Raw genomic sequence first — 23,004 nt, 5'->3', positions numbered from 1 at the left:
CTATTATATTCTATATTATTCCTAAAACGACGCTATAATTTATATTTTCAACGTGTGATATGCTCTTCCATTTTTTAACAAGGCCCGTGTTTGTTACATATCCTTATTCTCTCACATTACAGCATTTCATGAGCATGATATATTGCAAAGCATCATTCTATTACAACAGAAGGCCCAATCCATATTAGTTTGTCAAGGTCGTTCATGATTAAAGTCCGATCTAAACAAAGTCAATGCTTAAGCTAATAAAGCTTCAAATACCCTAATAAGAGCAATACATAACTCTATCTCTGGATTCCCTTATGCCAGTTACAAATATGTTTTACTAGGATCTCTTATTTGAGGGTTTGTAATTGATTGCCTTGCACGTTTAGTGAAAAGAAGAAATTGGTAACTATCTTTAGCCATTGGAAAGGATTCAAGTAACTCCTATCATAATAATGTAGATAAATTATTAGATTTCTTAGACCCATAATAAATTAATAATAGGTTACCAAGAACCAAATTGTTATTTCTGATTAATATTCTTAGATAGGTTACCAAGAACCAAACCCTTTCCATATGACATTTACTGTTAGTTCTTGTTTTCAGATAGTTGAGCTCATCAATTTGGGGCTGCAGACAAATTGTTATTTCTGATTAATACCCTTAGATGGGTGACTCTTGACATAAGGTTAAATGGGCCTCTAATAGAAACACAAGTTTGATACTGAGCACAAAATCTAGGGTTTAAAATATAATAACCATACTAAACTTTGGCCTAATATTACACAAACACATGATTCAAATTGTAATGGACTGAATAAAAAGCATCACACTTCCCAACATGAAACTTAATATTAAACTTGTATCATGGTTCTTGGCATAAAACTTGGATCTTGTATAACATAAAAAATTTTGGTTCAAAATGTGATGAGCTTTAAAAGTAAGAGAGATGACCTAGTGTCTATACACTCTAGCTTCACACTCATCAAGCTCCTAAACAATATATTAGATTTCCACACAAATTTTAGCATGTCTTCATATTTGACTTAAGGGCTTAAATCTACTGTTTGGACTTCTATGTAGTAATGATGACCACAAGTTAAGGGACCATGTGGATGTAGGTCCTTGAGTGGTCATTCCAAAGTCTTGATCAAAATATGTGTATAGAAGAACCAATAATTGTGCTTGACAACCAACATTGCATTCAACCTTTCTCTTGTCATCAAAAGCTCCATTAAAGTTCAACTTAAGCCAATTAGGAGAGGGAGGAACCCATTTAACATTTCTTCTTGTTCTTTATATTGCTTTTGAGAGGAATTGAAGCTTGAACCTGACAATCCCACCTCGTTTCTTGAGAGGTGAAGTGGCTATTACATAACTTTGGCAATTGATTTTGCTATAAAGTGTTAGAATAGGAAGTTAAAATGTGGGGAATGGATTTGATAAACATTGAAGAGGTTATAGTAGCATTTAAAGGTCACAAGATTGAAGGCCTAAATATTTTTAAGGATTGTAAGAGGGGCGAGAAGTTAAAAATGTATTTTTTGAGGAAAGGTGAGTCCTATAAATGTTATTAGTTTCAATATGCTATAAATTTAGTTAAAAAACCTTGGAATGGGATGGGCATTATGATTATAAAGTTTATTACATTGGATGGTTGATATACAACTTTATTCTCATACTATTTTGCCTTGTTAAATCAAATTTGTTACCATTGCACCATATCACTCGCCTTCTTCCCTTTATCCTCTTAAGGGGTGGTTGTTAAAGAACATTTGAAGAGGGTTGGGTCTTACGCAATGCATGTTGGGTTAATTTTGTAATCCTTAATTATTGTAGACAGTCTATCCCCTTTGTGAAGAAGGGTTTGTCTTCAAAGAATCAAAACGAAAGTCTTATCAAGTCTTCCTTAGAGAAACAAGAGGAAAGTGATTAGGAAAGATGATTCAAAGGATTATAATGTTGTTGGTTCCTAAGACCATTACTCCACAACCCTAGAACATAATCTTACCTAAAGGCCAAGGGTTGTCATCCATAAAGGAAAAATAGAGGTTCATCAACAAATTGAGGAGAGTTAAAGGGTAATTATTGAGTAGATAAAATTTCATATGTACATTAAGATTAACTTAGATTTAGGAGGGTCTTTCTAGAGGCATCCTAAATAAGATTGAATGTGCTCAAATATGGGATGATACATGACAAGTTGTTGTTGTATCGAATGTAAGTTTATCTTTAAAGGTTGTCACAAGGTTAAAGGCCAATCAACTGCACAAATAATCTTATTATAATTGACATTGACATCATTGCAAGAAATGCAAGATGAACGCATAGAGACATGATTTACAAGATGACTATTCTATAATGCCCATAAATGATATTTCTAATTATAGGCTACCATTTAATAATTTATTAATTTTAAAGACTATGATTGAATCACCTATTTCCTAAACTATTGCCTATCTAAGGGGTTATAGAGTCACAATTCATGAGAGTGAAAATTGGTGAATATAAGAATAAAGGAGTTACCTAAGCATAAAAAACAACAAAGAATAGATATTGAACATTGAACATACTCGATTATCTAGTATTGTATTGCATAAATCCACATACACAAAAGATCATTACAAGGTTCATGATGTTTTAAACATACTATTACATTTACATTTATTACATATACGTTATATTCATATCAATAATTATGATAAGAGAGAACCTTAACAAGAGGTCACATATTCCCTTGAAGATAAACAACCTTGGAGTCATTCAATCCCTTATACCTATTATGATCTTTCAACCTTTAGATGCTTTAAAAATCTAGTACACTCTTGAAACTAGATTTGCTTGGCACTTGTAAATGTTTGTTGGAAGCAAACAATGATTAATTTGTGAAAAGAAAGAACTTTTATATACACCATCTGGGAATCACACCCTTTAATACACATGGAAAACTATTTCAAGTATAGAATTTTAAATTTGCCCACCACATTAATGGCGGTCTCCATGGGACCAACGCTAGTTTTTGAAAAATGTATTTAGACTAATGCCCAAGAGATTGTATCTTAATTTTGGGTGGGAAAACATATGTCATACCCCTATCTAACTTGATAGGAACGTGACACAAATTAAACACTCAAAACATTTGACAAGAAGGAATTCTTTTTTTCTTTTCACGATTGTTTAAACTATGGTTTTCCAATTTATCCACCTAGGACAATAACTAGATTTTATGGCTTAATTATTTAATGTAGGCATAAAAAGATTCCAATAATAACAAATTTGAGGTTCCACCATAAGAAATTTTGCTTACTCTATAAATCCTTACATTGATCTTTTATATTAAAGAATTGTATTTAAATTCCACCTTTAATTTAAACATTGGGTTATTTATCTACTATCGAGTTGTTTTAAATGACAAAGGGTTAAGGGTACCTAGCTACATGGTCCCCCACCAAGGAAAAAAACGATTCCAAATTGCTACTATTCTTAATAAGCAGTTGCTACTTATTTCTAGCCCCTCCTTTTTTTCTAGCTTATTTTTAATTATTACGGAGCAATTGCTCCACAAAAGTAGGAAAAGATTCTAAATTTTCCTTTCCTCGTATTAAAAAATTGCATGAGATCACTTTCACTTCTTAAAAATAAGCAGAAAATAGACTTAAACAACTGCATGGGGACATGTGGTTAGTTTTTTTTTTTCCTTTTGGGTGTTTTGTTACATACATCAAAGGATGTGAAAACTCCCAACAAACTGTATCTTCAAAAAATCCTTCCTATTTTCATTTTACATACTTGTTTGTTCTTCCATTATCAATACTAACCTGCCTCCCCCCCTTTTTTTGTTACTGGTATTACCAATTCGTGTTACTATTATTATTTATTTACTTTTTAATTAAAAAAAGAGATAAAAAACAGTTGTGGAGAGGAGGAGCCCCCACAGTGTGGGTGTGGGAGGTTGCAACACTCAAAGTGTGGGTGTTGTGGCTCCTGTGGAAGTCACAACCTCGCGTGTAGCTCTTGGGCCGAGAAATAATTTTTTTTTTTTTTTTAAAACAACAATTATATATATATATATATATATATAAAGGGAAAAATTTGATTTGGCAATTTGCAACATAGAAGGGAGAAATCACCAAATCAATTTTGCTTGGAAACCTTTATATTCTAAAGAGGCAAGGGAATCCATTAGATTCAACCACAAATCAGGTATGGATTGAATACTGAGTGAATTGGATTGATTGGGGCTTTCTCTTTTGTAAGTTGAAATGTTGAAATAGGCAAAGTGCTAAAAAATGAAGGTAAAACTGAGAAAATAGTGAGCTACAGATGCGTGATTTTCACGTGCACTTGGATACGAGCAGTATAAGATGAGTCATATTTGACCCTCAGAAAAGATCCTAAAAAGTTGGGACTAGGATGCGACACCACAGTCCTCTGAGCTTTCCTCGTGTCAAAAATGGTTGATTTGTCTCTGTGAATAAAGCTTATTCTAAAGAGTACAACTCCGTACCTATTTCCTATACATAAAAAAAAGGGGGAAAAAGGTTGGGAATAGGGGTTTGCCTAAGTCAAACCCCGGTTTGGAATCAACCTAGAATGAAATATTGCAATACTCGAAATAAATGATGGAAAGATATACCTCAGATTTGCAATGAATGATGATGATGCTTTGCTTCTTGAATGTAGTTACATATGTTGTATGAAATGACAAAACCCCAACACACACACAGACACATGCTTGCAAATGAATGATGTAATGTCACTCCACAATTGATAGATGAAGAATATGCAGCCTTGAAGACCTCTAGAAATGCTTCAATTGTTTGATTGCTTGAATGTAGTTCTCCCACTTATTCCTTGTATCCACCTTATGCCCAAATGAGAGGGGAATACCTCCTTATATACTTGCTTGTCGTCAAACATATTAATTTTCCGACATAGGCCGACATGGAGCAAGGTTTCCCACTCAAATTTGAGATGGGTTTAAATTAGGGCCCACCTAAGGAGGACCATGGTGTGGTGCCATGGTCCCAGTGAGGACCAAGGCACCACACCTTGGTCCTACCCCATATTTGGGCCAGGGTTAAGGTGCAATGCAAGGTAGAATATGAAAATATGACATTTATTGCATGTTACAAGCATAAATGAGTCCAGGTCAAGCATGAGGATGAGAACACTAAAGTGAGGGACCCGGATGCAGTCAAAATTGCAAGGGGTGCAATTTTAAGACACACACACACACACACACACACACACACACACACACACACACACACATATATATATCTCTGTGTGTGTGTGTATGTATGTATGTATGAAACATAGATCTCTCTATTTTAACATTAGAGATATTTTGTCCATATATATATATTGTTGGCACATGTTGTCATTTATGTCAACCGTGAAGTCAAACTTGGTCAGCTTGCAGGTTGTAGATGAAGTGGAATGAGTTGCAGAGGTGATTGCATAGGTGTAAATTGTGTGGCTTCATGTTCTACATGGGTCTCACAGTGTGCTTTATTCATTGGATTTGATCTAAGTTGTAGATTGAAAAATGGTGAATTTCAAGGTTCTTTACAGTTTTCGGTGTGAATGTCAAATGGTCTATGTGATACAATATATTTCAGTGTAATCAAGTGGTTCGATAAGACTCCTTTTATTTCTCTCCGACCAGTTGTAGTTATACTGATAGGGTTCCATTTTCGTTGTGACGGGTTGGTTGTCTTCGCGATAGGGTTTGTTTTTTGGTGTGAGGTTTTTTGTGTCTGATTGACATTGTCTTCCTTTGGCAAGACAGTCTATCGCCAAGACCCTTTTGATCTCCTATTGGCATTCATATGTTATACTGATAGAGTTCATTTTCGGCGTGATGGTCATAAGGTCTTGATGACATGATGCATTTCGGTGTAACACACCCCTTTGGCATGACTCGTTTTCCCTCTTGGCAACTGATGAATGCTATAGCGATAAAGGGATTTCATAGTTGTCATAATGATAATAGTTTATCGTTGGACGTGAGCAATGTTGGCCGGCTGGGCCCACCTTGTCAAGTTGTCTGCAGATACCCGTTTCGTGTTCATTCATTAGTCCACCTTGGCAGTGATGCGTTCATGCGAGACCTGTGATTGTAGCAACAAATGCCTTTTTGACATGACTTGACCTTTTGGCAAGACTCTTTCTCCATCTTGGCGACCGGTGGAAGTCATACCGATATGTGAGATCCCCGATGATGTGATGTCATCATCTCTCTCGGGCCCACTTCACTCCATGTCTGTAGGAATCCATGTGGCGACTATTTGTTTGTCCACCTAGACTGTGACTTGTTCATATGGGGCCCACTTTGCCCATGTGTTTGTGGGTATCCAATAGGCGATCATTCATTGATCTAGTTATGAGCTATATGTATGGGTCCCTTTGGTAATGTAGTGGTTAATGTTCTTTTTCGGCGAGAGGAGTTTCAACAAGAGCCCTTTTGCCTTTTATCGGACTCTTTGAGTTATATTGAAATGGGGCCCACGGTGGATGACTAAAGGCTCTGATGTGACACGTTTACTGTCACTTTAGCAAATGAATGTCCATGTGGAGAGGCATGTGTATTTTTTGGGGCCCATCTATTCTTTTCGCGAAGACCCGCCCTTTTAGCAAGACCGAGCTTGCATCTTGTCGTTTGTGGGAGATACACCAAAATGATTCTTTTTTGGTGTGACTTGTGTTAAGTCCTATCGACGCACCTTTGCTTTTCTGTGTAACATGGCACTTCGCCATGACCCAAATCGGCTCTTGCAGACCTTTGGAAAGTTATAGCGATAAGAATTTTGATTCACTGTGACAGGAGAACAAGTCTCAACAATAAAACCCTGAGTGATGTTTTGACTATTAGAGATGATTTTGATGCCACATTTGCATCTCGATAGACATAGAGATCTACATGGTGGTTGACTGATGTTGATTGAGAGAACTGGACGATGAAAATGAAGACAAGTGGTCGAGAATGAAATCTGATATGCAGAGGTCGGTGCTTACAGAGGTGATGGTCGATTTTAATGAGGTGGTTATCTATCTCATTGAGACAAATCGAGAGAGGATAGAGAATGCATTAATGGTGTCCTTGTTGCAGATTGTTGAATGGCTCAAGATGATCGACATAGAGGATATCAGATCAAATGGGCAAACAAAGATTACTAAGTTTAGTAATATAAGTATAAAGAATGATCAGATAGGGATGATGCATTTAATATGGGCAACCAATTTGAAAGACTCTTCCAGGACAAAGGATCAAATCCTCTGCTACTGTGATCCCTCAAAATCTAAAAGAATTTTTTTAACCCTATGTTGGAGGGAAAATTATTGATGTACAAAGTTGATTGAATCAAGAAGTTGTTTATGAGATTTGATAGATGCAAATGTGGTAGGTAAGTTGGTTGAGAGATAAACAAGTAGCTGGTGATCAAAATAGTTAGGTGGGTAATCTAGACTTTGATGTTGCTGCCAAGTGAGAGATAGTGTGAAAAATTGCAAAGCAATGAGTCGAGAGTAGTGAGCAGACATAAAAATACAGAGAAAGAAATAGAGGATATTGGATAGAAGTTTGAGATGATTAGCAAAATCAAGAAGGCAAATAAGTAAACAATAGAGCAGCAGGGCGTGTATCTCAATCAATTTTATGTATTGCAAAAAATTCATTTGCAACAAGGAGTTTCATTGTAATGTTTTAATTTTATCAGTCTGTGCATTTCTTTGAGTGGATGCTTAGAGTAGGAGTAGGTTCTCCTTGAGTTGGTGCTCAAAATTTCAAGAGTGGGTGCTCGTTGGGTTGGTGCCCTAAACACATTGTAGTCGGTGACTATTTTTGTGAGGCTGAATTGGAGCAGTAGACTCCAACAAATTTTCTCATCGAGGTTTTTCCTACATTGGGGTTTCCTTGTAAATATCTGTGTTATGTGATTTGCTCTTGTGTGTTTGTGTGATCTTAATCTTTTATGTTATAAATGTTATACCTTCTAGCTTAAATTTTTAAATATTGTTGATTCACCCCCTCTCAGTGATCACTTGTGTTCTTTATATATATATACAAGAGAAGTAATAATACATTTATATATGCATAGGTAGATACATGTGAATTTGCACAACTATACATAAAAGTATTCCTACATGCATTTACACACTTATTGCACTTTTTAATGTAATTCAATTTTTTCTAGAATTTTGCATTCTATAAGAAATATAAGTGATATTATTTAAGTACATAGAATTCAAGAGGTATTCAGTAGTAAAGTTTTCAAAGCTCTTTCATATTTTTTTCAAGCACATAATACTGAACCAAAGGCACAATGTAAAACATCCTTTCCCTTTATTGTTAGTTCTTTTACTTTAGCATTCAATTAATATTTACTTTTGATTCCTTAAAAATTATTTACAAGTGCAGAAAATCTATTTTCTAGATTTCCAAATTGACCCATATAAGAGTTAAATTTATTGAACTACTATACAAGAAAATTTCACTAAAATTACAGAACACAATATTTGTACATTAGTGAATGAAGAAATAACAACTGCATTCATAATTTTCTTATAGTGTTCACTAACATCTATTTTTGTGAAGCATCTTACATTTGAACTGTAAATATGGAATATGCCTTAAAACATAACCCAAAAATCTTTAATTCGAGAACCAACAAATCTATCTAAGAAAAATAAAACTCCTAACACAATATTGTTTCAGTTTCATAAACAATTGAATAGCTCCTCCAAATACTCTGCATAACAGTGACATGGATGGAAGACTTGCCAAATAGCACACTTGACAATAGTAGCCTATGGGAAGCTCACCTCCCAACAGTAGGGCTCAAATTGCCCACCCTCAAGCTAGGGACAACTATAACCTAATCTTATCAACTCGCACAACACCCAAACAATAACTCATAAAATTAACTTCCAACAATCATAGAACACACACAATTCACTACATAGGTCTTGCACATTACTCCTAGTCCCATACAAGAGGAAAACAAATTTTCTCCCCAAGGATGAAATTGGGGCACCTCTCAAGCAATTAATAAGATCATAGAATTCAACTAGCAACACAATACTGCCTCCAATAACATTATAGATCAAGGGGGATACTCTTATCCCATTTCTCCAAAATTCAAGGGGTACACATACCCTTCCATCAACATAAAAAAGTAGGGGCAATCTTACCCCAATCCCAACTCCATATACATACATTTAGGTACTCATACGCATGATAATTTTACACGAATCTCGGGGTACTCATACCCTTGCTCAAGAGTGCCACATGCAAATTCACCCTTACACAATCAAATGTAAAGAAAATTCTCTAAAAGAAAACACTATACAATTAACAATTCAACATCTAAAAATCACAATACCAAACAAAAACCCAGTACCTCTTGCACACCAAAATGAACTTAAATCAAGCTGCAACAAATGCAAATAAAACCATATCACAAAGGTATAGGTACCTACTTGGAACCAAAATTCTTCAAGTTATCTTTCTCTCTTTCAACCTTCTCCTTCCTCCTACTTCCCTTCTTTTTCTCCAATTCTGCTATTTTTTTTCCTTCCAAAAAAGCCCCTTCATCTATATCCACAAAGTCAAACAATTGAATTTTTTTTGAACCATGGTACTACTTCTAAAAGTTCCAATTATTCCCAACTACCCGACCATTCGAATGATCACCTCTTTACACCATTTATCTTTAGATGTTTCCAAAATTTGTTGTCACCCTACCACATTAAATGTATCTCACTACCCAAGTTGAAGTCACTTGACTTGATGATTCTTTGGTGTTTGTGCAAAGGATCAAGAGCTTTTGCAACCATTTGACTACTGGAATTTTTTTTTTCTAATCCACTTGAAGATATGGGAGGTATATCTCCTTAATGACAGATTAGGTGGCTAAAGCATGCAAAGCTGCTAATAAGATTTTTGAAGAGGGATGATATTACTTTTCGCAATCGAAATTTAATGAAGCGATGGTCCTGTACATAAGTGAAAGGTAGCAAATTTCTAAATTCATTTTTTCTTTAAGGATTAGCCATAAAAATGACAAGCTCATAGGCTGGTGTATTTGTTAGGTAAGTGAAAATTTTAGAATTTCAATATTTCCATTTTGGAGTCTCTCAATCTGACATTCGATATGAATTGCTCTCCTATCTTAAAATGGTATGGTTCTTCCTCATGAAGATCAACTTCCCATAGTCTAACCTAATTTAAATTGGATCCAAAGAAAGCTTGAAAACATTGTTGCTCAATTGAATAGGGTTCCATGGAGAGAAAAAGATGATTACACTGAATACAAAAGAATAAATTCCTTTTTAGAACAAGAGGAAAGACAAGCCAGAGTCCACAATTAGCTTCTATAGAGGGAAATCATTATAGCTTGAGTTCTTGCACCTGAGGCAAATTAAACTAGTGCTTAGCTAAGTTGACATGATATATAATGGTTCCCCTTGGAGAAGGTGTTTCCCTCGTACTTCAACCCAACCCAATATTAGTCGGAGACCCACAGGAAGATATCCTTTTTGGATTGACTTCCCTAGCTTGGAAATGCAAAAGGAGCTATGCATAATACATTAGAATTATCTTTGTGTTGGAGGAAGAAGAGGTGAAGGCTGAAATGCATGATGCTTTGCTCTAGTTGGCAATCTTGGTTGGAAGGAATCTTATGCCTCTTGATAACCGATAAGTCCTACCCTCTACTCTTATGAGTCATTTTTAGAATTATTTTCTAAGGACAAATCCATTAACGAACACTAGCGTTTCATCTACCCATTCCATAATAAAGTTTTTCCTCCATTCACATTTCTCCATCCATAATAAATAAATCATTTCCTTGAATGGGGGCATATCCTTGACCTAGTTATAGGAATTGGATTCTTGATGCCACAATCTAGAGGATAACTAATATTGTTTTCAATACTATCTCCAGACAACAAACAACATAAAAATGAGTTTTAAACAAAATCTTGACATTTAACATTGGCATATATCAAACAATTAAAATAACTTGCCTAAAAGATCTTACTATCTTGGATGATCATATCTATCATGACAAGAAAACACATCTATGGAAAGAGGATTTAATGGTCGTGTCTTGATTTTTGTTAACATGTTTTGCTATGCCATCAAGGATATTTGAGCCTAGACAAGCTATGATGGAGCATGATTATTTTATTTGTTTGTTATTTGTGGATTAGAATTTAGTAGCGTGAAGACTCATCTAAGGACATGATTGGCAAAATATCATCGATGACATTATGGGTCTAAACATGAACAAGGATAATCTTTGTCTATTGATATTACAGGAAGAAGGCCTTCTTGATATCTTCAATGTCAGTTAATTTAACATCATTATCCCAAATCTTGTCCACCCTTTCCTTAAATTCCTTTTGCCTAAGCATATCAAAGAAGAATTTTGAGCCCTTATCTCTGAATTGCATCCAATTAAGTCTGGCCCTTACCTTAGCCCCTTGGGATTTTTTATGATAAATGTTTATGAGTTTATCCTGGGTATGGGAGATTGCTAATGACAGATCAATATTGTGTGGGTCTTGTTGAATGATAGCTTCTTGGCTGAGAAGTTGATCTATGAGTTCCCTCTCTTCTCTTCTTCCATCCTTAGCAAATTTTGTGCCTAGAGTCTGGCAGAGAGACCTCCAACACCCCACATTCTTGTTTCATTTGGATATTGCAGAGGACTCTTGAGAGTTCCATTTGTTGATTTTCCTAACAATATATAAGGCATTCCAAATATCTTGATATTCTAACAGTTTAGTACTGAGCATAAAGTTGCCATGCCTCTTGATTTGGGGAGCTAGATTAGAATTAACAGAAATATGATCCATAATGGGGCGATGATCGGAGAGGGTGTATGGTATTACCCTAACTGCACACCCTAAGGAGTCCTGGGTGAAGGTGCAAGGATTATAATTGGAATAGAATCGGTCAAGTCTAGAGTAGATCCTCTTAGCACCTTGTTGATCATTGCACCAGGTGAACCAAATGTTACTATGTTCTTTCTTCCAACCTTCAAGAGGGTCAAAGAGTTGGAGTCTATATTTCATTCTATCCCAAAATATCTTTTCTCCACTCTTGCATTCCATATTCAAACCACCAATTTTTTCCTTTGAGTTCTCAACCATATTAAAGTCCCCTCCAAAGATCCAAGGTATGTTCAGGAGACCGATCATCCATTTCCATATCTCAATTCTATCTCTATAGTCATTGGGGGCATAGATAGAGCAGATACCTACTTTATAGTCATCCAATTCTAAAACAATCCAAGTAGCTCTATTGCAGGGGGGAAAACCATTATCCCTAATCTTGGAGGACCATTTTCTATTAGCCATAATAACTGCACCACCTCTACCTTTGTCATGATTGGTGGTAAAATGAATGACCTCCTTCCAAATGAATATGAGATTTACATCAAGGAGAAATTTGGAGGCTTTAACTTCTTGCAAAAAGAGAAAATCCAGATTCCTGTGTTGATTGAGGAATCTCCTAATAATGTTTTTTTCTATCAGGGGATTCTAATCCCCTAATGTTCTAGGAGATGAGTTTTAAATCCATCAAAAACCATTATGCATAAGTGTCCTTGGCAGCTTTAAAGTTGCTGAAACATTTGGGAAGTTCCTTTCTGTTATCAGATTACTGTGTTTATTATAAATTTGATGGTGATCATTTCCTGTACATTGCATTGTATGTTGATGATATGTTATTCATTGGTAAAGGGAAATGTATGATTTCAGAACTAAAGTCTCAGCTCATTGCTAAATTTGAAATGAAAGATCTTGGTGCAGCAAAACACATTCTTGGGATGGAAATTAGAAGAGATAGAGTGAACAGAAAGCTATGGCTAGGCCAAAGTAAGTATGTGAATTCAGTGTTACAAAGGTTCAACATGCAGGATTGTAGACCACTGCGTGTTCCTTTTACAGTTGGAATGAAATTATCTGTTGCAAATTGTCCTACATCCCCATCGAAGATGAAAGATATGAGTAGAGTGCCTTACCAAAGTGTAGTTGGAAGTGTGATGTATTCTATGGTCTGTACGAGACCAAACATTGCTCAAGCAGTGGGACTTTTGTCCAGATATATGTCCTATCCTGGTAGAGTTCATTGGGATGCAGTCAAAAGAGTCTCAAGATATTTGAAGGGTACCTCAGAGTATTCTTTGTGTTATCATGGTAATTCAGTTGAAGACGTGATTTCCCTTGATATTCATGGTTATGTGGATTTAGACTGGGCAGGTGATATTGATAGCAGAAGATCCATCAGTGCTTATGTGTTTACCTTATTCGATAGTGGAATTAGTTGGATGAGTAAGCAACAGGTTGTGGTTGCTTTTTCCACTACTAAAGAAGAGTATATGACAACTACTCGTGCTTGTAAATAATCCATTTGTCTTAAGAGACTGTATTAAGACATTGGATTAAAACAAGGAGACATGATAATTTATTGTGACAGTTAGGGTGAGATCTGCCTAGCTAAGAACTCGACATCTGATGCCCAGACCAAGGACATTGATGTTCAGTATCATTTTGTCAGAGATATGGTCGACGATGGTAGGGTGAAGCTGGCTAAGGTAGAAACTTTGATGAATGTTGCAGATTCTTTAACTAAGGCTGTGAGCACAGAGAAGTTCAGATGATGTTCGGAGTTTATGGGCCTCATGGCCCTTAGCAATTGATTTATTGTGTTGATACTCCCTTTTCTCTTGCAAGGTGTTCAACAAGTGGGAGATTTGTTGGGAAAATGGTCTCAACCTTGCATTTGCATAAGGTTAATAATAAGTAAGTTTTTATTTGGGCATGAAATGGTGCAAAATTCTCCCCAAAGCTTCTGGTTGGCTAGATAAGCATTTCGGTTAAGTTACGTCGCAATATCACAACTAGTTTTGAAGATATTAAATTTTCCGTTTTGGAGGGGTCGAATGAAAGGTTTAAATTTGATTTTGAGGACTTAGAGGCCCCGAAACACCTTGGAAAGTGGGCATAAATGATGTAGCGGTTTATGAAGCAATAGAACACTTCACAAGCTTTCCGATGCTTCAAACGATTTGTCAATCGGACACACGGTTCGCAAGTTAGGCCTCTAGAAGTTTGTACTCCTAAAATAGGAAATATAAAATACATCAGACACATAAATGAGCTGTAAAAAGGGAGGGACAAGTCATAAGGCACCTAGAAGGGAGATAAGGGTGGCTACACCTTATTGGGTGGTTTTATCCCATGGTTTTGTAGTATCATTTGATGGTTTCTTTTATTGTATCTCCTATATATGAGGTGTGTGAGATAAAGGTTGTGCGTGAGAGTCTTATGGCTATTGAGTTACCTTTGAATATCTAATTAGTGGTACCCCTGCGAAGAGCTTGCTCTGCAAGTATATTGTAATCTGTTTTTGATTGCAGAATAACATATTGGGCGGGTTTTGGAGTGTGGGGTTTTTCTCTCGAAAGAGTTTTCCCCATGTAAATCATTGTGTTATCGTTTGAATGTTATTATATCTATTTTTGTTTTCTAGTAACTGTTGTGACGATTTGTAAAAGTTTCTTGCATTACCATCCTCTCAAGGTTAGTGTAGGAAGTTGTTTTGCTACTTAACTTCCTTACAAGACTAACTACTTGGTCCCTCATACTTACAGAGTTAATGTCTTTATTAAAGATATTATTATCACAGTCTCATCCATTTTATCAATAGAATTAGATTTATTCTCAATATCCTTGATCATCAATTTAACAATAGAATTTTTGACATTAGAGTCATAAACCATGGGAGATTGGTCAGACATGTTATCAACCATCATAGGGTTAGGAGGGCTCCTGAGCTTATCTAGAGAAAGTTGTTGGGCATTCTTCATTCTAACTTTCCCAGACTTGGGTGGAGGAGAAAAAATATTCTTATTGTCCTTCATCTAAGCCAGAGAGATCTCAATAGTCAAGTGTGGGGGTGTGGGGGAGGGTTAACATTGAAGCTCCCAAAGTTTGCATTCTCATCAAAGAGGGGAGGGGTATCGAGGGGTTTGGTAATAGCCTCCGAGACAACCTTCTTAAGATCATTAAGTTTCTCCAGAATAGGAGTTGAAGATTCTTTGGCTCAGAGGATGTGATCTTAATGGAGACCCCCTCCGAGGAAATTTTAGTTGAAGGATTCGGTTTGTGCCTGCCAAGAATAAGGCAGTTCTTTTGCACATGTCCTTCACGTCTGTAGAGAAAACAAACGTTAATGCCTCCTAGAACCTCAATCAAGAAATAAATAGGATCGTTCTCCACCAAGATTTTGACAGAGCTGGGGATATCTTTGCCCGGGTCCAAAGTGATGAGAACCTGAGTGTCGAGGTGCAAAATAAGAGAGGGAGAGTGATCCATCCTAATGAACCTACACACTGGTTTGAGAAGTTGCAGAATAAATTTCCAAAATAGCGGGGGTATATTTTTAGCAATTATCCATCTAGAGTATGAAACAACCATAATTTTGTCATTAACTGCTCCAATAGACCATTTAAGGGCTCTCAATGTACATTTACCAATGAACCAAAATTGCTTATTAATCTCTTGCTCTTGAGATTTAGCATCCTTAAAAAAGATAACAAATAAGCCTTTCTGAATCATACAACAAAAGGAGAAATGTAAACACAATTTATTAATCTAGATGTTCTTTAACCATTCATCCATAAACTTGTGGGCCAAACAATCAGTTATGTTCGTGGCCACCAAAAAAAATGCAATGTCTTTAAGTCTATTTTTTTGTTTGTTAATTACATCCAACATCACAAAATTATGAGTCACAAAGGGTAGAAATAGAGGGGTAAGGGTGCTTTCCTTCCTCTCCACCGATCCCATCGATATGTGAGAGAGAAGTGGAAACCCTAGACTTGAACTTGGCAGCCTCAGAAATTGGTAAATCATCCAAGTCGAGAAGGGCCGACTTGAAGGATTTAATGGATGTCGTGCCCTTGGTAGGAGGGCCTCCATTCGACTCACGTGTCATCAATATTCAACTGTTTGACAATCCACACAGGATAGAACCACATGCAGAGACAGGACTAGACATCAGTGAAGAAAAGCAACAACAATAAATGCAAACCAAAGGAGTCGGGAAAGAGTACATACCTACGTGGAGGAGGCCGACTGCACTCCTCCACATCAGAGGCCATGAACCCTTCACGCACGATCAAACCCTATGAGCATGGTGCAGTTGCAGAGTGATCCCATGTTTAATTTTTTAAGTTAATATAATTATTTTAATACCATTTTTGTTTTTTAGTTTATTACTACACCATGTACATATACATGTAGATTGGTTAAATTTTATGTCACTTTAGTTATTCAATTTAATTTTGTTTGTAGGACATGTGGTGCAGGAGCAAATCTTGCTGACTTTGAAGACCATTTGAGCAATGAAGTCTCTTAGAGGTGTCTATAGGTTCCTTGAATGTTTTGGAGTTATAATAAGGTCTTTCAAGACCATTCATTTTGTTTTGATTAGCCATGTAAGGCCTTGGTGCCATTCTGTAGTGTGAACTTCTTAGGACCTATTTGGTCAACCATGGTCAAATGACATCCAAAATGCCTAAATTAGGAAAGCATTGTATTTTGGCTCCTATGTGGCCTATTTGTAAGGTTTATGATGTGTCCTAATAGGTTACATAGGCAGGTGTCATAGATTGTCAAGTTTTGTACAAAGTTATCAAGTTGGGTGACAACTTGATAACTTTGTACAAAACTTGACAATCTATGACAATTTGTAACTAATCTCCCTCCAATGGCTACCTAATTCAAATTTCAGTTGGAGCCGGTTGAGGAGGTTGGAGAGACCTTTCTTAAGGCCTTGGAGGTCGAGGAGAAGGGATTGATGAAGCTTTGGATGTAAACACTCATAAATTTACATAAATTCACTATAATAGTGTCTTGTACGAACCCCATGTGCAAGATAAATCATTTACTTGAATAGGCCTATGTGTTTATGTTCATTTTGCTTTAGTCTGACAGGAAAAGAGTAAGAAATAAGCGAGATATCTGCATTTTAGTGGAAGGTGGTTTGAAAACCCTCCAAAACCAGGGTTTCCAAGGAAATGCTTTCTTAACCCCTCATTCCTTTGGCCAAATTGGTTCAAAATCTGTGGAATGGTAGGGGAGACAATGTATTTTAAGATTTTCAAATTTTTTGAGTGGGCCATTGAACTAGTGAGTTTTGGGATCAAGCCCTAGGCTAGGCATCCTCATGTGACTAATTGGTTTTGACTGTTAAAAATTTGCACTAGCAGAAACAAGAGTGGTGGACCCTATATGATGGTGGATTTAGTGTTTTGGGATGTGTGGAAAACTTTCTCATCCATTGGTATCTTTGGATCAAGGCACTGGTGTGTGGTTTATTTGTAAAAGTGGCCTAAAAGCCCTATTAGGCCTCCTGTAGCAGTGATGCTTGACCTAGTCAATGCAAGAGTTGGGGTATGAGTTTTGGAAGTTTTTTGTGTCACCAAAGGAGGCATCTAAAAGTGTCAAGAGTCTGAGGTGTCATTAGGATAATTTCAAACTTTTTCCCTTAAAGGCTCAAACCAAGGCTACTAGGAATAAGCGTCTTGTAAAGGGCAATCACCTCGATTGAACTTGTACAAAAAAGGGTGTTTTCTTGGTTATAATCAATGTCTCTAGGGTTGGAGAAAAGGTTCTATGGGGTCCATACCTGCTTTGCAATGGTGGTTGTGTTATAATCCAAGTTGATCATAGGTGGCTACAAGATAGTTGGTATCAAGAAGAGACTTGATGTGAGAAGTTGTATCTCTGTTGGATATTGTTGGCATATGATGAACCGACATGTTGATATAATGATAATGTATGTTGTCATTGATGTCAATAAGTGAAAGTGAACTGATATGTAGATTGGCAGAAGTTCGTGAACTGGTATGAAGAGGTATGAAGAGATGCAGTGAACCGGTGTCGGGGTTTCACTAAGTGTGACTACCGGTTGATAGTCTCAGCTCTAGGGTTTTCGGTTTGGCAATCCAGCTTGTGTGATGCAACCGATGATACTCTATGACGAGTTAGCTAAGAGATAAGAATGAGATCGAGGTGCAACGTCAATTTTGTGCACGTGAAGGATTTCCTTGAGGATCTTGCATGTAAAGATTGATTGCATTAAATGTCTACCTCAGGAATGAACATTCTTCTTAGTGGTATGAGAAGAAGGCGTGATGGATTATTGATTCCCATATGCGGTGAAGAATGGACGATGCAAATTGTCTTGTGATCTGTTTAAGATTGTATTTCTCTATGCAAAGTGTTTGGATGGTCAGGATTGGATTGCTTGTATTGTAAACTTAAGATGTTTGGGGTTTAGGGTTTATGCCACCGACCTAAATGTTGTCTATAAGGTCGATGATGTTTGTTGTTGTAATTTGTTGGCAAATGTTGTGTGTGTGTATCCGAGTGATGAGATACTTTCCAGACCAGTAAGAGGAAACCTGCAGAGTGTGATTGTAGAAGTAGAGGAATTGAAAAGGATCTGCCTTGGCATGTAGTGTTGTTATTAGATCATAGTTTTACTTGTTGTCTTCTAATCATTTCAACAGTTGGAAAATCCCTTTATCGGGTAGCTTTAATAGGTTTATTGTAAACCCTTTAACTGGGTGACTCAAGATCATTGATTTCTTCAAATTCTCTAACGAGGTAACCTCTAATAGGGTTTCAACCTTTAACAGGGTATATAGCCATCTCTTAACCGGGTGAGCTCTAACAGGATCGGTTCCGAGCAGAACCTTATTGTAAAGTCTTTAACCGGACTAGGCTCCTAACAGAGCGAGCTTCAAAAGAGTTCAAAACAAGCTTGTGGGTATTCATCCCCATCGTGGTTTTTCCAATTTGGGTTTCCACGTGAAAAATCTGTGTGTCATGAGTTGTGCATTTTTCATGTGATGATGAAGTATTCTGTGTTTTAGTAATTATGGATGCAGAGCTATTAGGTTATGGTATTAATGGTATACCACATGATTATGTTTATGGGTGAAGTTGTTATCAAGTATTGAATGCATTTGAAGTATTCAAACTTATCAGTTTATGTTGTCTGAAGTCTTACTGTGTTTAACTGGTATTGCCATGGTTAAGTTCAGTAATGAAGACAACTGGTTGGTATTGCTTTAACTTGATAGGTTGTTGGGAAAATTTTTGTCTGTACTGATTCACCCCCCCTCGTAGTACCGATTAGGGTATTTGATGTTCATCATTATTCATCAATTGGTATCAGAGCAACTCTAGGTCCTCGGTGATATAATCTTAATCGCTTGAGGTAAAAGATCCTGTTGTAATGATGAAGAGGGAAGGTCTGAAGTTCAATAGAGATAACTTCAAGATATGGAAGGACAGAATGAAGATTTACATCAAGAGTATGGGTGCTCAACACTGGAGCTTTGTTGAGAATGCCTATGTGATTCCCACTGGCACTCTTACTGATGATCAAAAGAGAGAGATTCAGGAAAATGGGCAAGTCATGGAAGCCGTTATCAGCAGCTTGTCAGATATTGGGTTTATTGATGTACAAGACAAGGACACTCCTAAGGATGTATGGGATGCACTGGAAACCATTTATGGTGGTGATGAGCATGTAATGCAAGCTAAGGAAGAGAGCCTTAGAGGAAAATTTGAAGACATGAGGATGGTTGAAGGAGAGACCATTCAACAATATGGCATTAGGATTAAGACTGTGGTTGGAGATATCAAAAGTGCCGATGAAATGATTGAGGATTCCACCGTTGTTAGTAAAGTCTTGAGATCATTGTTATCGATCTATGCAATCAGAGTTGTTTCTATCCAGGAACTAAGGTCTATTGATAAAACCAAGGTATCCTTAGACTCTATCATTGCAAAGTTGATTGTATATGAGTTGAATAGCTATGATGGCAGTGTTTAGAAGACTTGAGTCAGCCTTTAGAGCATCTCCTGCACCATCCAGAAAAGGAAAACAAACTAGTACTAGTTATGAATCCAGACAATGCAGAGATATGGACGATGAAGAGATTCTGATGGAGTTTAAAGCTCTTCTTGCTAAAAGACTTCCGAAAGGAACTGGTAAATATAGAGGTAAGCTTCCTTTAAAATGTTTCTCCTGCAACAAGATAGGACATATAGCTATTAATTGTCCTAACAATGACAATAAGGATAAACCAGAGAGGTTTAGAAAGTATAAAGGAGGAAGTAGGAGAGATTGTCTTGTTGTTGTAGATAAGGTATTACTGATAAAGAATCAGAGGATGAAGAGAGTGAAGATATAGTGTTTGTAGCTGTAAAGGAAGAAGTGTCTGACAAGAAAGCACTTGTCTCTCGCATTGACAACTCCAATGAGTGGATTATTGATAGTAGTTGTTCTCACCACATGACTGGTGACTGAAGAAAGTTTCTGTTTCTAGAAGAATATGATGGAGGTATTGTTAGATTTGGCAACGATGCACCATGCTTGGTAAAAGGTAAAGGATCCATCTCACTAAATGGAAAGAGAAGTGCAAATGATGTCTACTGGGTAGAAGGTCTGAAGCATAACCTTTTAAGTGTTGCTCAGCTGAATGACAAAGGACTCACTCTGAAGTTCAAAGGTGGAATCTGCAGTATAATTGGAAAGAGTGGTGAACTTATTGCCACTGGTAAGCAGACCAGAGGTAACCTATTTCAGTTGAATTCCAAGATTAGTCAGTGTCTGATGGCTAAGTTTGATGACAGTTGGATATGGCATAGGAGACTCTGTCATATGAACTTTGACAATATTGTTAAAGCCGGTAAGATCAAGGCGATAAGAGGATTACCTTTGCTGAACAAACCTAAGAATTCTTTGTGAAGAGAATGTCAACTTGGGAAGATGTCTTCCTCAAATTTTAAAGGTAAGTCTTTTTCAGCAGAAAATTTACTTGACCTTGTGCATACTAATTTGTTTGGTCCTATGAAAACTAGAAGTATTTAGGGAGATAGGTATTTTATGATTTTCACTGATGACTGCTCAAGAATGATGTGGGCCACATTCTTGAAAGACAAGTCTGAAGCATTTGGAAAATTCAAAGCCTTCATAGCGTTAGTAGAAAAGGAAAGTGGCCAAAGGATAAAGCGCCTAAGAACTGATCAAGGAGGAGAATTCACTTCTGATGAATTCAACAAGTACTGTGAAGATCTAGCAGTATCAAGATGTAGTTGTCTGCCCCTAGGACACCACAACAGAAAGGAATAATAGGACTGTAGTTGAAGCAACGAGAACAATGTTGATCCAAGGAAAGGTTGCTCACACTTTTTGGAGAGAGGCGGTGAGCACTGCAGTCTATACAATGGACCCGGTACTCATCAAGAAAGGCAAAGATAAAACCCCTTATGAGTACTGGACTGGGAAGACTCCCACTGTGAGTTACTTTAAGGTATTTGGGAGTAAGTGCTATATCAAGAGAGGTAAGCATTTGAGCAAATTTGATGCTAAATGTGATGAAGGAATATTTCTAGGATATTCAACTAAGAGCAAAGCCCTCAAGTGCTACAATAATAGAACTCAGAAGATTGTTGAGAGCATCAATGTCAAGGTTGATGAATCGCCTGAGAAATCTGAGAAAACCAGCAGCGAGCAAGTGGAAGATGAACCATGAATAGATTTCTGGGAACCAGTTACAAAAGAAACAAGTAAAGATCTCAGTATTCCTATACCGGTAGAAGCTGTGGTAGGAGAAGAAGAAGATGAAGAAGAAGGAGAAGAGGAAAAGCAAGAAGAACCAGCTAGAGTCATTCCTAGATATGTGAAATTGCATCATGATCCAAAGCAGATCATAGGAGATGAAGATGCAGGGATACTCACAAGAAGAAAAGTGAAAGAAAACTATTGCATGATTTCTGAATTAGAACCCAAGACTTACAGATGAAGACTGGATTAAAGAAATGGAAGAGGAGGTAGACCAGATAGAAAAGAATGTAACATGGTCTTTGGTACCCAGACCAGAACACAAAAACGTCATAGGTACCAAATGGGTCTTCATGAATAAACTAAATGAAGAAGGTATAGTTATAAGGAACAAGGCTAGGCTTGTATGCAAGGGATACACTCAGGAGGAGGGAGAAGAATATGGAGAAACCTTTGCTCCTGTGGCTAGACTAGAAGGTGTTTGAATGCTACTTGCATTTGCAGCATTTAAGGGATTCAAGGTATATCAGATGGATGTGAAGTCTGCATTCTTGAATGGAATCCTTGAAGAGGAAGTATATATGGTGCACAACAGACCAGATATTGCTCATGCAGTGGGCATAGTAGCTCCTTTACAAAAATGTCCTAGAGAATCCCACTTGATAGCAGTCAAGAGGATTCTTAGATATCTGAAAGGAACAATTGACTATATATTGTGGTATCCATATAATGGTGACTTCAATCTCAAAGTGTATACTGATGCCGATTGGGTAGGTAATGTGGACGATCGGAAGAGCACAACCAGTGGAGCATTCTTTCTTGGTGGAATATTAGTATCGTGGATGAGTAAGAAGTAGAGCTGTACTTCCCAGTCTACAGCTGAAGCAGAATATGTGGCAGCATTTATGATTTGCACTCAAGCAATTTGGATGAAACATGTATTGGAAGGTTTCAAAGTACTTGTATCTGAATCGGTGAATATATTTTGTGACAACACAGGTGCGATAAATATTTCCAAGAATCCAGTATTGCATGCTAGAACTAAGAACATTGAGCTTAAATATCACTTCTTGAGAGAGAAAATAAGGAATTCGTACTTCAACATGTTTCTAGTAAGGAGCAGCTAGTAGATATATTCACTAAGCCCTAACCAAAGACTACATTTACCTATTTGAGAGGTGAATTAGGGGTTCTGCCCCTTCATGAAGTCAACTAAAGTTGTATGCTCCGCATCAGTCAGAAACTACAATATCAAATCTTTTAGGATTGATGTGTTGAAGGATGCTACTCCATAGGGGGAGCAACATAGTGGAGTATGGAAGCTTGTGCCTCCACTTTGGCATTGTTTTCAAAGGGGG

This window comes from Cryptomeria japonica, chromosome 1, assembly GCF_030272615.1.
Source record: "Cryptomeria japonica chromosome 1, Sugi_1.0, whole genome shotgun sequence".
Lineage (NCBI taxonomy): Eukaryota > Viridiplantae > Streptophyta > Pinopsida > Cupressales > Cupressaceae > Cryptomeria > Cryptomeria japonica.
Note: the sequence above shows the minus strand (reverse complement) of the source record.